Source organism: Lissotriton helveticus, chromosome 12 (assembly GCF_964261635.1).
Source record: "Lissotriton helveticus chromosome 12, aLisHel1.1, whole genome shotgun sequence".
NCBI lineage: Eukaryota > Metazoa > Chordata > Amphibia > Caudata > Salamandridae > Lissotriton > Lissotriton helveticus.
The window spans coordinates 430,631,987-430,648,995 of NC_136073.1; positions in this window are offsets into that span (position 1 = coordinate 430,631,987).

The following is a 17,009-nucleotide window of genomic DNA, read 5'->3' on the forward strand; positions in this document are numbered from 1 at the left end:
GCACGTACAGTTAAGTTTGTATGTGACTTCTTCAGACCGACATGTCAGATGTTCCTGTATTGCGATCTTTTCCTCACTAAATGCTGCAGAGTAGTGAGTACCGTTCTTAGCAAATGTGCAAGCACAGCATGATATACATTTGAAGAAACCCATTTTAGACAACCATGATTTTTTAGGTAATACCTCTGGCATCGTTCTATCCAGGGCATCCCGCATTGAGGGTGTCCTTCTAAAGGTAATTGCTGGCTGGCTAGGCATAATAGGACCCAAGATGTTATCAGTCAAGATGATGGGCCATTCAGAGCATATAATACGCCAAATGGATTTTTCTTGAGTACAGAAGGTTGTTATCAGGCAAACTGGACATTCCTGCTTACTATCAGTACCTGGCCTATTGGTTTCTTTAAGGCTTATCTGTAGGAACTCATCCCTATGTCTATCTTTAGCTTTCAGCAAGGCTTTGTCTAATATGCTCTTCATATAGCCTCTTTTAAGAAATCTCTCAAAAGCTTCCAATAGACACTTATCAGCAACTGTTTCACAACTACAAATATGACGAACTCGAATAAATTCGTCGTACGGAATGCTGTTTATTGTATGCCTCGGATGTGAACTCTGGGTGTGGAGAATTGAGTTGCCCGGAGTTGACTTACGGTGCAATCTGGTTTGGAGAACATTAGCTTCAACATACATAAAACGTCCAAAAATTCAGCTGAACTGTTATTAATGGATGCCGTAAATCTTAAATTAAGATCATTGACATTGATATCACTCACAAAAGCAGATGCCTCCTCCTTTGACCCCCTCCAAATGATGCAAACATCATCTATGTAACGCCCTTAATGGATTACATGTTTCCACCACTATATATATATATATATATATATATATATATATATATATATATATATATATATATATATATATATATATATATATATATATATATATATATATATATATATATGCTCAAGAAGGAAGCCAAACTGTAGCCCCAGGTCCCCAGGACGAAACAGATGACTAAACGACTCCAATATAAGGCAATTAAGATTTAATAAGGCAAATTCAGCAGCAAAAGCGAACTAACGCGTTTCGGGCAGATGCCCTTGATCACAGTCAAATGTTTACCCATCATGCCTGAATTTTTAAAGTGCTAGTGCACACCATGTGATTACATTAGACATGGAGAAAATACTATTACGTTTCAATGGCATATCAGAGGTTACAGGTGGGGGCAAGCCACTTTCAATATTTCTGTCACCCGAATGCAAATTACTAACTGAATAAATTCATATACAACTGCAATATTGTTTCTGCATAAATGCTTGAATATGGTTATTTACAGTATTGCATTATCAATAGACATCTGATGAAAATAATCAAAATTTGTAAACATTCAATTCAATGCATATGAACAATTTAGTTAAAAAGTATGATATAAATACTTAAAAACACTTTATATACCAAATGAATTATTATTCTAAACACTTGCCCTATATTAATGTGCAATCTTACGCAATGTAAACAATATGTCATGTGCAAAAGACGCCAATAAATACTGTATATTAAAACCATATATGCTATTTACAATCTTGCGGGGACATCTAAAATGGATGGCAACCCCTACTGGTAATGATGCTGCGGGGAAATCTAATAGTGATGGCAACCCCTCTGATCTCAGATGTGAAGCCTACGTCTGGTAAAAAGTCTCCATGCTACTATATGTGCCCCCAACATCTATACTAATAAGTGAAAAATACTTGATGTAGACTAGTAATTACATTTCTATCTACATTCTCTTCAGGTCCAAAATGAAAAATATTAAGGGTGAGTGACGGAAGATATAAAAATTAAACAGCAAAGGAAATAACCTTTGGATGAGGAAAACAGATGTAACAATATGAGAGCGGTCTACAATAAATGGTACTGAAACAATTCTTTGGGTCAGGGTCGGGTGCAGAGAATAATCATTCACATTGGATAAGACAACCCTATAAAAAATGATACAGATCTTCTGTGGTGTTAAGACCATTTGGTACCTTAGTATCAAGTTCAAGTATCATTTTGGACTCAAGTTGACGCAGCATCTTATCTCTATCCCCTCCCCTGCGAGGTTGGGGGACAGATGTCAACACAAAGTAGCTGAGACACTCCAAGTTATTACTGTGCACACTTCTGAAGTGTCTCGCCACTGGGTAGGAGTTGTCGTTATTTACAAAATGCTCGAAGATGCTGTAATATCCTGGCGTGCACCACAAGCCGAGTACTCCCAACGTACCTCAGGCCGCAAGTACACGCCAGGACATAAACAGCTTATTCTGTCCTGCAACTGTAACTACCCTTAATCTGTAATGGCACTGGACTGAATGGGGTCATATAGGTGCTGGTGTTAACACCAAATTTGCACGCTCGGCAACTCGAGCATTTAAAAAACCCTCGACGTTGCGGGAACCAGGATTTTTGCTTAAGTAGTTCAGGGAATGAATTGGTTACATGGTTGCGTAATGAAGGTCCTCTCCTGAAAGTGATCTTAGGATTTTCAGGGAGTTCAGCTGCTAGAACACCGTCAGTTTGAAGAATTGGCCAACTTTTCATAAGAATAGATCTTATCTTTCTATTTTGGCAGCTGTACGGTGTTATAAATCTAATGGCTGAATTTTCAGGGTCTTCACTGGTTGCAGTGGTTTCTCTTTTCTGCTCAAGGAGACAGTCTCTAGATCTTTGTTTCATTTTGTTAACTGCTCTTTTAAGAGTATCATCATGGTACCCTCTCGCTTTAAACCTAATGAGAGCTTCCATAGTACATTTTTCCAATTCTTCCTCACTACTGCAAATTCTTTTAAGGCGGAGCAGTTCCCCATGGGGGATATTCTCAATTGTGTGATGCGGGTGAGCACTACTAGCGTGCAGGGTGGAATTACCCGCAGTGGCCTTTCTATGGAGGGTGGTTGCCAAACTGCCTGATCTGGGGAAGACCTTAACGTCTAAAAAATCAACTGATTTGTTACTAATGTGATGAGTGAACTTCAAGTTAAACTCATTGACGTTGAGTCTTTCAATAAAATCAATTGCACTGATTTCATCCCCTCTCCAAATTAAAAACACATAATCTATGAATCTTGCCCACATTTGCACATTTTCTGAAAAGGTGTCATGATGTTTACCCATGAGGACCTGCCTCTCCCAATAGCCCATGTGCAAGCACGCGTAGCTAGGGGAAAAGCAGGCCCCCATCGCCACACCCCTCTGTTGTAAGTAAATGTCTTTGCCAAACATAAAGTAATTGTGGTTCTGGCTCCATGACACCAACTCAACCAGCATTTTGTTGTGATTATAACAGTCTGCTGGTCTGGTACTCAGGAAATGTTCAAGAGCCCTAAGTCCAGTTGTGTGTTCTATGCTCGTATACAGAGCCTCGATGTCTAGCGTTATCAACAAAGAGTCATCAGTCCATGCAATATTTTTAATTTTGTCCAAGAAATGTCCCGTATCTTTGATGTAAGTGGGCAGACTTGTAACCAGGGGTTGCAGGAAATAGTCTATATATTGAGCAAGATGTTCCCCCACACTATTGATGGCCGATATAATGGGCCGTCCTGGAACTGGAGTTAATCCTTTGTGGACTTTTGGTATAAGATAAAAACGTGGCATAACTGGTAACTCAACGTGAAGAAATTTGAATTCCTGGATGGAGATCAAACCCTCCCTCTTGTATTGAAGGAGGAGTTTTCTTAATTTCTCCCTAGCCAAGTCATATTGCTTCACACACGTTTTCATGGAGCATGTAGTTTCTGAGAGTTGTCTGGTGGCCTCAGCAATATATTGTTCTGGAGGCCAGATCACGATATTACCTCCCTTATCAGAGCTACACACCACAATCTGATGATCATTTTTCAGTTTGGTTACCAAAGCCCAGTATTGTTTTTCTTGATCTTGCTTAATTCTTCCTCGATGTTTCACCTGGTGATATAATTTTTTGAGGTCTGAAATCACCACATCATGAAATGAGTCTATTGCGTCTCTTGGCATGGTGGGCATGAAGCTAGATGATGGTTTGAAAGGACTAGATCCTGCTCCAATTTGCTGAATTTCAGCATTCCTTAGTTCCTCTTGCGTGGACATGTCACTGTTCGTTTCATTAGTGCCCTCACCCAGCTGACATAAAGTGAGTAAGCCTCTGACGTCACGAGCTTGGAGAGTTGTAGTGGTGGGTTCCACTATATTGGATTCCGCAATATTAGAACTTTTTTTGATGTTGAAAAATTTACACAACTTCAGTTTCCGAATGTAGCGGAACACATCTATTCTTGTAGCCGTGTAATTAAAATCTGTAAGGGGACAGTAGGTGAGGCCAAGACTGAGCAATTGTTTTTCTGCTGCTGTTAATGTTGCAGATGAAAGATTGACTATTGTTTTGTCATTCATTTCTTGTTCTTGTGCCAACATTTTTTCTTTTTGTTGTTGTTTTTTGTATTGGTTTTTTCGGCGTCGCTTTTTTTCTGTGGCGGTTGATTCTGGTCCTTTTTTCTGCTGTTTTTGTTGTTGCTTTCGTGGGCGCAGAGTCTGCAATCGTGCATTGACTAAAAAATCAACCTCTTCGCCTAAATCGAGTACCATTGGAGGCTCTTCGCCTTCATCTCCTACTATCGAACTGTCATTCGAATATGTGCTGCAGTTGCTGCTCAGATTTGAATTGGAATCACTGGTACTGGGTGCTTGTTCGTTCGTAGTTCCACGTGGGTCTCTTTCCATTACAGTTGCCCCTGCCATATATATATATGAGGCATACAACGTCTTCAAAGGCAATCCTGCAGAGACGAGACGAACCCTGGACTGGTGCAAACAATTCTTTAATGAAGCCCAAACACCAAGTCGACCATGACGCGTTTCAGACCGCGGAGGACCTTGATCACATGACAAATGCTAAGAAGGTAAGGGGACCTTTTTAAAGTGACAGCGTGCCGATAGTAAAACATGGACATAGAGGACAGACTAATGTCAGACTAATGACTCCCTACTTGCGGTCAAAAACATCCATAGTTGAAATACAGTACAAATGAATATGAATATACATGTAAAATACACTGATAAATAGAGCTGAGATGCATGATTACAAAAACAGTACATTGTGTAAAAGCATGTTTAAAAGTAAATTCCTGAATAAATAAAAAAAACTGGAATACTACTTTAACAAAATTCTATGTACATGCCTAATCAAATCGCACCTGTTATCTATTAATCGTGCACCAAGCTCAGCTAGGACATTGGTAAAAACCGGGGACCAATTACTAAAATAAAAAGGAACCGATTTTGATCTTTTTACCATAAAACAATCGTCACGTCCTAACCATCCACATTACTGCAATTACTAGGATAATAAAGCCTAAGTGGGCTATATTCAATGTGCAAATAACAATTAAATACAATTGAATGTGCAAACTCCGCAAATAAATACATACCAACACGCTATATCAAACCAAGTGTACACATCGTTACAATAAAAGTGTCAAAAAATCTTAATACCTAAATATATATAAAAAATGTTAAAAAACCATTACATTGGTTGGAAGAGCAGCAATATATTGATATGTTACAAACAACAGGAATACCTACAAACACAAAAAAAATCCTCGCTAGAATTCGTACCGTTGGGGATCTTGCAATCGAACAGTATTATGTGTCTTGTCTCCAGTTTTCGTAGGAGTGCCTCGCCGTCACCCCCTCTCCCGAGAGGAGGAACTGTATCGATTGCAAAATACCTCAGGCCCTCGGGAGTCTGATTATAAACTTCCTCAAAGTGTCTTGCCACTGGGTACGCGGTGTCGCCGTTGGTAATGGCCCGTAGGTGCTGGAGTATCCTTTTGTGTACTGGTAATTTCGTGGCGCCAACATAGCGTAGGCCACAGGGACACTCCAGCACATACACCGCGAACTCAGTTTTGCAAGTTAACTTGGATTGGATGCGAACCGGTGTATCACTAAAGGGAATCAAGTACTCACTTTTATTGATACCATTCTTGCACGCCTTGCAAACTGAGCACTTGAGAAACCCTTTACTGCCAGATAGGCAGTTTCCTGCTACTCTGACTTCAGGACTACTAGAAACCAAACTGTCACTCATGGACCTAGATTTTCTAAAGGTGATGCATGGAGGGTTACGCAGTTGTGACCCTAAGACTTGATCACTAGAAATCAAGGACCAGTTCCTGCGTATAATTCTACGAATAGCCAGATGTTGATTGCTATAGGTCAATATCAGTCTAGTCTCCTCATGTGGTATGGAAGAAATTGGTTCAGGCGATCTTTCAGGTCGCCCTCTTCCAACCACATTAGCTCTATTCATGGCTTTATCTAGTACTTCAGACTGATACCCCCTCCTCAAGAATCTAGCCCTACACTCATTCTGAGCTAATCTGCAGTCCAAATCTGAGCTGCATATTCTTCTAATACGCAGCATCTCACCATATGGGATGATGCGGATTAGGTGGGCTGGGTGATGGCTAGTTGCATGTAGCACGGCATTGCCGGCTGTAGGTTTTCTAAAAAGTCTGGTTTCCAGTTTGGAGTCATGAATGTAAATTTCCACATCCAAAAAACATATTGAGGTGCGACTCATTTGGCTAGTGAATCCCAAATTCAAGGTATTGCAATTCAAATCATTGATAAAACTGAATGCTTCATCCTCAGAACCCTTCCAAATTATCAATAGGTCGTCAATATAGCGAAGCCACTTGACAACCTTGTTGGAAAATATTATATATATATATATATATCATATTCTGGTGCTGGACAAAATAAATACTTTACTCTTCTCACAAACTGGATGAATGTAGAAACATTTGGCCAGAGCTATGAAGAGGCGTAAATGTAGTGCACAGCTGTTTATTGCTAGATCTACCAAATTGAGTGAGATGCATTTTTAGTTTGTCACAAAGTAGTTTTAATTCAATATATTAGCAGCTAATTTCCACACTTCTTTCTTTGGCGTTAAAATTCACCTATAGCTTTTGTATCCTTCAATACACTCTCCCGCGACCAGTTTAATGTTTGTCTGAGTCAAATTAAGTTGGGTTCCTCACTGGACATATGCTCTGCTCAGTGGCATAAATGTTGCAGTTTCAATTTCACATCCCTCCCAATTCTGAAATAGCCAATCACGTTCTGGCCAACAGCCTAGGATTTATATTAAAATGTCGTTAATGTCATCTTCTTCATTGGAGGCTACAAACCTTCATGGTGGAATACTTGGATAATCTTATGTAATAATTGGGTATGTGCAATTTTCCACTTCTGATCAGTCACAATACTCTGGCATAGTTAAGCTGCTGGGACTTCAGAAATGGTAAAATGGTACTGTCTTCTTAAGTCAAGGTTCCCTTCAGGGTAGGTATCAATCAGTAACAAAACCATCTTCGCTTTCAGAGGCAGAAACAATAATAATATGAGGTATTCCATTATTATTGTTGTCATCTTTCTTCGTGGATGTTTATATTTTAGCCTTAGACTCGTTTCTGTTTTTACTTGCATGGCAAATGTATAGGTAGGGCCATCAAAATGATGTGGCAGTGTAGTTGCAACGGGCCTGATTTGCAGTTTGGCTGATTCAGTCCCATTGTAAGAATTTATGGGGCACCAGGCAAGACATATTTTGGGGTCACCTGTTTAGAACAACTTTGAATTTCTTCCTCATTGTAAGTAAATTCAAACCTGGTGATCTCATAGAACATTGAATTACAACTTTCAGAAATGGGGACCACAGACACAGGCAACATCTCAAGATGCCTGGTGGCTGCTAACTGAGTAGTACCAAATGAAAGCTTGAACATGCATTGAGGGAGCCATTTCTTGTATGCTTGGAACTAGAGGTCTTCTAACTTCTGTAATACCTGGTCTTTTTTGCAGTGATATTAGCCTTCTGTTCCTGAACTTTTTGTTTGCATTAGGACTCTATCCCTGCTAACTAGGGCTAAGGTGCCTGTTTTCTCTCCTTAAAACCTGGTACAATTGGAAACATCTTATTGACACCTAATTGGCACATTCAATTTACTTGTAGTCCCTAGTAAATGGTACTACATGTACCCAGGGCAGGGCCGCATTATGCTGCATAATTTGCATTTTCTTGCTGCATAATTTAGTAACTTCTGCTGCATAATTTGATCTTCCCTTGCCATATAATTCTAGTGGACCTGACCCAGGGCCTATAAATTAAATGCTACTAGTTGGCCTGCAGCACTCATTGTGCCACCCACTAAAGTAACATTGTAAAATCTGTCACAGGCCTGCCACAACAGGCTGTGGGTGCAGTTTTTAAACTGCCATGTTGTCCTGGCATAATAGACCTTTTGCCAGGGCTAAACTTTCCTTGTTAATCCTTATTATACATCACCTCTAAGGGAGGTTGTAAAGGTCCAAAGGGCTGGGTGCATTGCATTTAAAAAGTAGGCCATATGTACTTAAGTTTGACATGTCCTGGCAGTGAAAAACTCCTTAAGTTACTTTTCACTGTTGTATGGCTTAGCTCTCCCATTGACTAACCCTGGGTTACCTTATGACATTCAATAAGTGCTAACTTTGGATTAAGAGCAGATAGAGACATGCTGTTTACACTCAAATGCATTGTAATTTAAAATCATCTTTGATAGTAAAGTCGAATTTTAAGTCACAATTCTGAAAATGTCACTTTTAGAAAGTTGCCATTTTCTTGTTCCAACAGTTTCTGTCTTCTCATCAACACGCTGACTGAGCACAAACTGAAATCAATAAACAGCCTATTGCAAACATATAATAGAACCCAATTCTAAATGGATTTGATTTTCTTTGGTCTTTATTTTCTTCTTTAGTTATCCAGGCAAGCGAACTAAAGAAGAAAACAAATACCAAAGAAAATCCATTTAGAATTGTGTTCTATTATATGTTTGCAATAGGCTGTTTATTGATTTCAGTGTGTGCTCAGGCAGTGTGTTGATGTTGAAGTAGATCATTTTTGGATCACATTGAAGGGATTTGGGTGGTCCCTCCTCCCTTGGAGCACCACTATCAGATATACTTGGTCTGGACACACCTGTAAATATTGAGCTCCAATTCCACACGGTGGTCCATCACCCACCACGTAGCCGTTTCTGCCTTCTGCCTGTGTCTTGGGTTACATGAGCCATCCTGGCAAAATGACTGAGGAGGGGCTGCACCCAGTCCCATTTACACGTCAAAGGGCTCTGCCTCCGGCGCACACAATGGAGCCTGACAACAGGCCTACCCTGCCTTCTGTCACCTTCAGACAGTTTGGAGCCATGGCAAGGAAAGAGGAAATATTTTCCATAACTGGATGTGGGGGTAGGACTGAAAGTCCCCAAAACAAACACTGGCACCAGGTATAAATATTGGAACTCCAGAGGCACTCATCAGAACACTCCTGTACCAGTGAAGGTTATAGAAGAAGGACTTCCATGCTGCCAGGGGAGTGCCCTTCTGCTTGATGGGCTGACAAGATGTCTGTTTGTGCCTGCTTGACTACATCCTTGACCTACCTCCAACTGTCCAGCTGACTTGCTGCAAGTGAACCTGTCTAGACCTGTAACTGGACCTGCTGTGGCCCGATTCTAGCCTTTGCTGGAGAGTGACCTGATCTTCAAGAGGTGTACCCCAGGTCCTGGACCCTTCACTGGAACCAGAGAGAGCTCTTACTTGCCTAACTGAAGGCCCATCAAATACCGTGTGCAGCAATGCAAAACCTAGCCGAGTCTTGCCGCAGAGCTGATAGCCTAATCGAAACTGATGGTGAGCAACGGGAAGCCCAGCAAAGCCTTGATGCACAGCTGAGAGCTTCATTAAAACTGACGGAAAGCGATGCAAACCCCTGCTGCACAGCTGAGAACTTCATCGGAAACAACGCTGAGTGATACAAAGCCTATAACACAGATAAGAGCTTCATGAGAACTGACGCAGACTGACGCAAAGCCTCATGAAGCAACACCGGGCAGACCTCGCACCAAGGACATAAGGTACAAATCCCAGTGGGCCGAACTCCCGTCCTGTGGCAAGTCTGTTCTCCATCGCGGTCGGCCTGAACTCATGACTTTGTGAGGTCCAGCTAACTAGATACCCCCTGTTCAGGCTTTTTGCTTCTTGGTTCTATTTCTACTTAAAACGTTAAAATGTATTATCTCTGGTTCTGCTGATTTGATATTTGTCATTCTGGTGTCATTTTATTTTTTGAATTTTATGTTTCCAAACACGATTGTAATTTTTCTTGTGTTGGGTTTTCAATGTATTCATGTTTGTGCACTGTATAATTAATTTACTCATTGCCTATATGTCAAGCCTGACTGCTGCTTGCCAAGCTACCATAGGTTTGAGCACAGCGTAATTCAGTGACTTTTTGTGTTTGTTGCCTGAGTGGAGCTTCCATCCCCTTCAAACAATAACCCAATTTCTTATACCTTTCAATAAAAATTACTTGGAATTCAGTGTCTTACCTACCTGTTCCTTCTCTTGAAGGAAATAAATGCTAAAGGTAACTTGGTGGAAGTTTAGTGGACTAGGACTAAGTCTAGGATATAACACTTGAATTATCAGAAATGTGTAATCACAAATAAACCCCCTTCACAATGGACACTCATGCTGTTACAGTAAAATTCAAAGTATTACACTGACAATTTTCAGCATTCCAACAGGTGAATTCTCTTATTTATCTCCTTGAATCTTTTCCTCTGTTTTGCCCCTTGTCTTTTCTTTCTGTCTGTACGCGTTTCTGGCTTAACTATGCAAGGAAAAGAAGTGAGAGGGTGTGGGGAACAGGAGGAAGCCAGAAAGGTAAAGAGAGGCAAAGAGAATGGTACATTGAGAGAGGTGAAGTAGTGGAGAATGGAGGTACAGAGAGATGTGGTGGCTAGATATGCAAAGTAGGGGAAGACATAAAGTAAAGAGCGAAAGTGGGTAGCCAGAAAGAAATATGCAGAGAGGTAGGTAAAGGAAGAGCTAGTTAGTAAATGAGAAGTAGATAGATAAGTAAGGTTTTAGAACAAAATAGAGGGACAGGGAGAGCTGGAGATAAGAAAAAGGAAATGGAGAGATAGGGAGAGGGTGGAGTACATTGAGGGATGAGGTAGAGAGAGGTAAGGTAAAAAGGGAGGTGAATTAGAGAGAGGTAGATGCAGGGAGAGGTAGAGCTAGACAATTAGAGGATGTAGCAAGATAAATATAAAGAGATGTAAGGTAGAGAGAGCGGCAAAGCAGAGAGGGGCAAAATGAGATAGTGTGAAATAGAGAGTTGAAGGTGAGATGAGGTAGAGAGGTGAAGATGTAGAGGCAGGCACACAGAACAGTCAACAAAGATGTGAGTGTACGAGAGAGGCACAGAAAGTTGTATTGAGAGGAATGAGGCAGAGAGAGTTGAGAAAGGAGGGAAATATAAATATGTAGAGCTAGACCGAGAGTCAGGAAGAGAGATTGTAAAAGGGAGAAGCTGTGGTGGAAGAGGAGAGGTGAACTAAAGAAAGGCACGAGACCGAAAGAATATTTATTAATTTAACTGCCTGAGAACACAAAGGGTAAGATTAGGCATGCATTAGGCATCTGAGAAGTCCAAACGTGCAACTATCACGTTTATAAAGAATCTCTTTTTATGTGCACTGCTACTATCCAGGACTTGTGGCTGTCATGAGCAGTTTACCAGAGGGCCCCTTGGAGTGCGGGGGACCTGGGCATTTGCCCTCTTTAGCCATGCCTTAAAACGTCTCTGGGGTTACTGCGTCATGAATGACTCTGTGTACTTATTACACGTGCATTATATCCTATGGCACTTCTATTAAGGCAAACCGGATAGCTGTCATGTTTGTGAGAGACTAGCAAATTCGCCAATCTCTAAATCAGGCCCATAGTTTTTCACAGAATTCACGAAATTACGCATTAAGAAAGGGCAACGTATTTATTATAATAAGGCACATTCGGCCATATGCATCAAAGTGCCCATTTGCGATTTCTTAATTGCGAAAATTAAGGAATCGCAATTAAGAAATCGCAAATTGGTATGCATTAAGAAATCGCAATTTTATTTGCGATTTCTTAATTTTCCTTAATTGCGATTCACAATTTGCGAATCGCAATTAAGGAATCCCTTCCCATTGACTCCTAAGGGCCAAAAGGCCCATAAAAAATGAATGGGAAGACAATCTCAATTTGCGATTCGCAATTAGCTAATCGCAAATTGAGATTGCGATTTCAAGGGTGCAGGGGTGTCCAAAGGACACGCTGTAGCACCTCTGAAATCAATCTATGCACATATGTTGTGCACACACATGCCCTAAGGGCATGTGTGTGCTCCACATGACAGTTTGAAAAATGCACAAAATTGCATTTTTCGAATTTTTCACAAATTACCATGAGGTCCAACCTCATGGTAATTTTTTCCTCCTAATTGCGAATTCGCAATTTTTTTAAATGTCATGCATTGCATTTAAGGAATCGCGAATTGCGATTCCTTAAATGCAATCGCATTTTTAGAAATCGCAAAAAAATACCGATTTCTTGTATTTTTTGTTAATGCATCCCAAATAGTGATTTAGGAATCGCAAACAGCCGAATTTTGCGATTCGCGCCGTTTGCGATTCCTAAATCACTTGATGCATGTGGCCGATTATGTGGTAGTGTTAGCTCACAATGCTTTTTTGACAAACATTAATATGAAAGCAGCGCAAGGAAGGAAATGGATATCTGCTTAATATAGAAGCATGTGCACATTTATTAGATCTACTGAATATATTCATCACCAAATAATGATTTGTTTTCTACCATGAAAGCAGAAGAACACAATTGTATCTAAACTGCCCGCGGGTCTCCCAGAGTGACATGGTTTGTTTAAAGCATACAATGTTGCACAAAGCAGAAAACAAGTCTATTTGTGCACATTACATATAATGAAAGGTGCACCTCTTTCATTCTGCATATCGAATTTATGATTTAGAACTTGTCTTCAGGTTTGGTTTCACTCTCTGGTCACGCTGTGGTGCTTCATTAGCACCAATTCCCCAAAGTGTGTCACCAGAAGACACGTTTAGATCTAAAACATTAGACCTTAAGAGAAATAAAATATCTGGGATTTTTCTGCACTTTGAGTGCTGTCTTGAAAGAACTCTTGTTTGAAAACAGTTTCAGTGGTTTTTCATGAATTTACACCTGCAAGGTAAACGGTCAACAAACCTGCCAGTGACCAATACCACGAGAGAACACTTTCTTAGTAACCTTTACTCTGAACCAGAAACAGTATTTTTGATGCAATATACGTGCTAGATAGCAGACGGTTAAATACGTGGCAATTGAGTTAAATTCACAATTACATGCAAAATACGGCGGCCACAGAGTCATGTTTTTTCCAGTGGCGGTGTAAATATGCTCTTCCTATCCCCAGGGCGGGTTATTCCTTCTCACCTTTCAGCATATTTACTGCAACACCTCCAAAAAGTTCAAACTGCAGCAGCCATGATGGAGGTCATTAGCCACTAGCATAAGCTTGTTTCCCATCATATTCGGAGCCTGCACTGATATCCAATTAAGTGGAAAGTGACTTTTAAGTCCTTGTGTATTGCACGTAGCTCAAAAAATGAATTTTCTCTCTGATTTCTAAAAGAAACATGTTATGTTTGTCAACCATCCTGTATACAGCATTTCTGCAGTTGAATCTCTATTTACTCCTGCATTTCAGTACAAAAAGAGGATGTTGTTTCTTTGTTATGCTCTTTCAGCCTTGTAATTGCCTGTTTGGCTGTCTTCACAACTCCAAAAAAAGATTAAGGTGAAGGTGTGGTCAACAACATCTTGGAAAGATATAGCATTGAGACACTAGGGGTCATATTACAGAGAGAGCCCCAGGGACTCAACAGGCATTTGCACCCACTTTGCGTGCCCCCAGGACACTTTGGTATTACAGAAAGGGCCACAGATGCTTGTGTGGCCCCTTCTTTAATACCAATAGCGCTGCCATTCAAATAAGGAAATCTCTTTGCCTCTGCGCTCGCGCTGTATTACAGACGCGGTTGCAGAGGCAAAGAAGCTGTCAGTGTGCCCCCTGACGGAAACCCTCTGCAGGGGGTAAAGGGGGTCCTGTGGCCCCCCAGACATCCCCTTGCCGGCGGGTGCAGTCACTGACTGCACTCACCTGCAAGGGGATCTCTAATCCCCCTTCAAAGTGCAGATGGGTTGCTGCCTACACTGTGAAAACACGGAGCCGCTTTAAAGCAGTCACTCTGTTTTTCATCTAAATGCACTGCCGCATATTCATGGTGATAGGGCACATTTTCTTTGTTTGCGATGGTCGCACCTTTTAACAATCAAAATGAGCCTTTACTGTAATACGGTCCTAGGACTCTATATCAACTTTTTTTTTATAGACCCTAAACCAACCATCAGGAAGCTTATAATGTGGACTAGAACACTGAGAACATGAGCTCTCAAATGCCCATGCACAGTCACTAAAGGATGACAATACTCATACTACCTGCAAGAAGTTCATAAGGCCTAGTGTGAGACCACCTCCATCTAGGCTATTAAGGGCAAAATATCCAGACCTAGGCTTTTGTGTGAGAAGCTGATGCATTCTTGGTGATGTAGTCCTGTTTGAATTCTGTTGAATTAATTAGATTAACAACCCTAAAATCAGTGATTTGTAGATGAAAACTTGAAGACTGGAGTGAAATGTCTGTAATGACCTTGATTGAAGTGGTAACCCTAATAACAATGCAATTAGCATTAGGCATGCAATAGGTAAATTAAGCGAAGGGCCGGAAAACTTAAAGCCTCTCTGTGAACTATCACATTGAGACAACCTACAACACATTGACATTCATGTTGGATAGATATGAAGGTTGGGAGTTCCAAACCCATTCTATGGTACTCTTCTTTGGTTATGAGAAAATGCCCCTTTTATGTGGTCACCCACATTTTTCTGCAGAAATGTATTGCTGGATTTTAGACTTTGCACCCTAGGGCACTGCTGCTGAGTGCCTAGAGTATGTGCCCTGGCCCTTGACACATGCAAATATTGGCTATTCCCTGTCTGACATACTTAACTTTCCAATAAGGCATTAGTATGAAGTGCAGACATACGTTGAAGAAGTTGAAATATTTTATGAAACATTTACCACCTGTTAATATAGAAATGCACTTTAGCATTAACATAAAAAGGTGTAAGAAAGTAGACATTAGGAAAATGTGCCTTTATTAAATTTGAACAAGTGAAAATGCTGTTTACATCTGCAGAAAACAAATTTCTATCAATATCACACTGCTAGGCCTCACCACTCCTTTATTCTTCTCTATCCCTTTAAGAATATTAATGCTTTTACAAAAGAGGAATTCATGTTATACCTAAAATGTAGAACTTGACCTCTTTATACAGTGTGCTGTTTCCTTAAAAGTGTATTTCTCTTTCTTCATACCATATGACTTAATTGTATTTAGATTGTCCCCTCTGCCACATAGTCATAATGAACAAGCGTAGTAATAAAAGAAGATGCTTGCTGCAGTTTAAATTTTGTAATCTAACTAGAACATACCAGATTAAAAACATTTATTTCATAGAATAGCGCATTGTTACACCATGAGACACTAAGCAGCTAATAGAGTAGGCTTGTACGAACGTTCTCATGAAAACCTTCATAATGTATCTTATTGTAATAAGTTGTAGCCACATCTGAGTGACTTCATAAAACATGGACATTTACTGTGGGAATCGAGGACGAAGATGATGGGCCGCTGGAAGATTTTTTCTTCATTGGATGTTGATGACAAATTCGGCTGTTTTTGCAACGTTTAATGGCTTTTCTATATAGTACATTTTCCTAGCTAGAGAGTCAAGGCATTCTATGCATTCCTATCCTGCCATTCCCCTTAGCACTTAATGGTTCTTGCTCGAATTACTATAAACTATTGCTAACAGTGATTTTCTTTGATTATCCATGCTCTAAGTAAGGAGACTTTCTATCCCTATGACAATCATGGGTACTGCTGTGATTCGTTCCTTATATCTGTCTTAAAGTTTGCTACTGCAGCTTTTTGGAGGAAGAACTACCCTTTATGGGGAGTTCTACCTTTCTTAGTTATCTGACTTTGCTCCAGAATTTACTTGCTCCATTCTAGAAGGAACTCTTTATGGGTTCTCGATAGGATAAGATAGGTCCTTTTTGTTAGAATAGGGACAAAAATCTGAATGGAACATGTTGTTGATTTCTATGCTTGTTCTAACCAAACTTATTTTTGACAATTTCTATAACCGGTTCTATTTGACTAATCTGAATAAAAAGAACAAAAACCCAGACTAATCTCTTAAAGAGAAAATAAACTTTTTGAAACTTCTCCAAACCTCTCTTTATTGGCTGATCGTTAAATACAAATAATTATGACTAGTTTGTGTGATGCTCCATTCTAATACAGTGATAAAGATTCATCAACTTAGGAAGGGGTGGAAATTCAAGGATCTCTAAGTACATTTTAAGGTGACGTTACTTGTGGAAATTTCTATACGATTTCCATGCTCGCACATCCATGTCATGGAAATGTAAATGTCACCTCTGGACTGCAAAACTTATTGTGCCATTCACTAATATGACAAGGCAAACATGCCCGCAGGCCTACCAGTGCAGCCTAACTGCTGCAGTTTAAACCTGCAGCTGACCTATCCTTATTGACAAAGGAAAAACCTACCTTTTAAGTATTAATAAATCATCCACATGTAGGCTTTGTAGCCGACAAGGCAGGGTGCATTAAAAATGGGACATTTAGAAATGTAATGTTTCCATGTGCCTGCAGTGACCCCCAAGAGCTATATTCACTGTGGAAGGCTAGAGTACAGATACAGGACCAGCAAGAAAAATATTCAACCACTCTTTTTAGTATCTATTTATAGTCCAATGTAATGGTGTAGTTACATTTTAAATAACCTTGTAAGAAAATTAACTTTTAGAAAATTACCATTGCCCTGTCTGAAGCCCCTGGCAGCTAATTTACATTAGCTCTCCGGT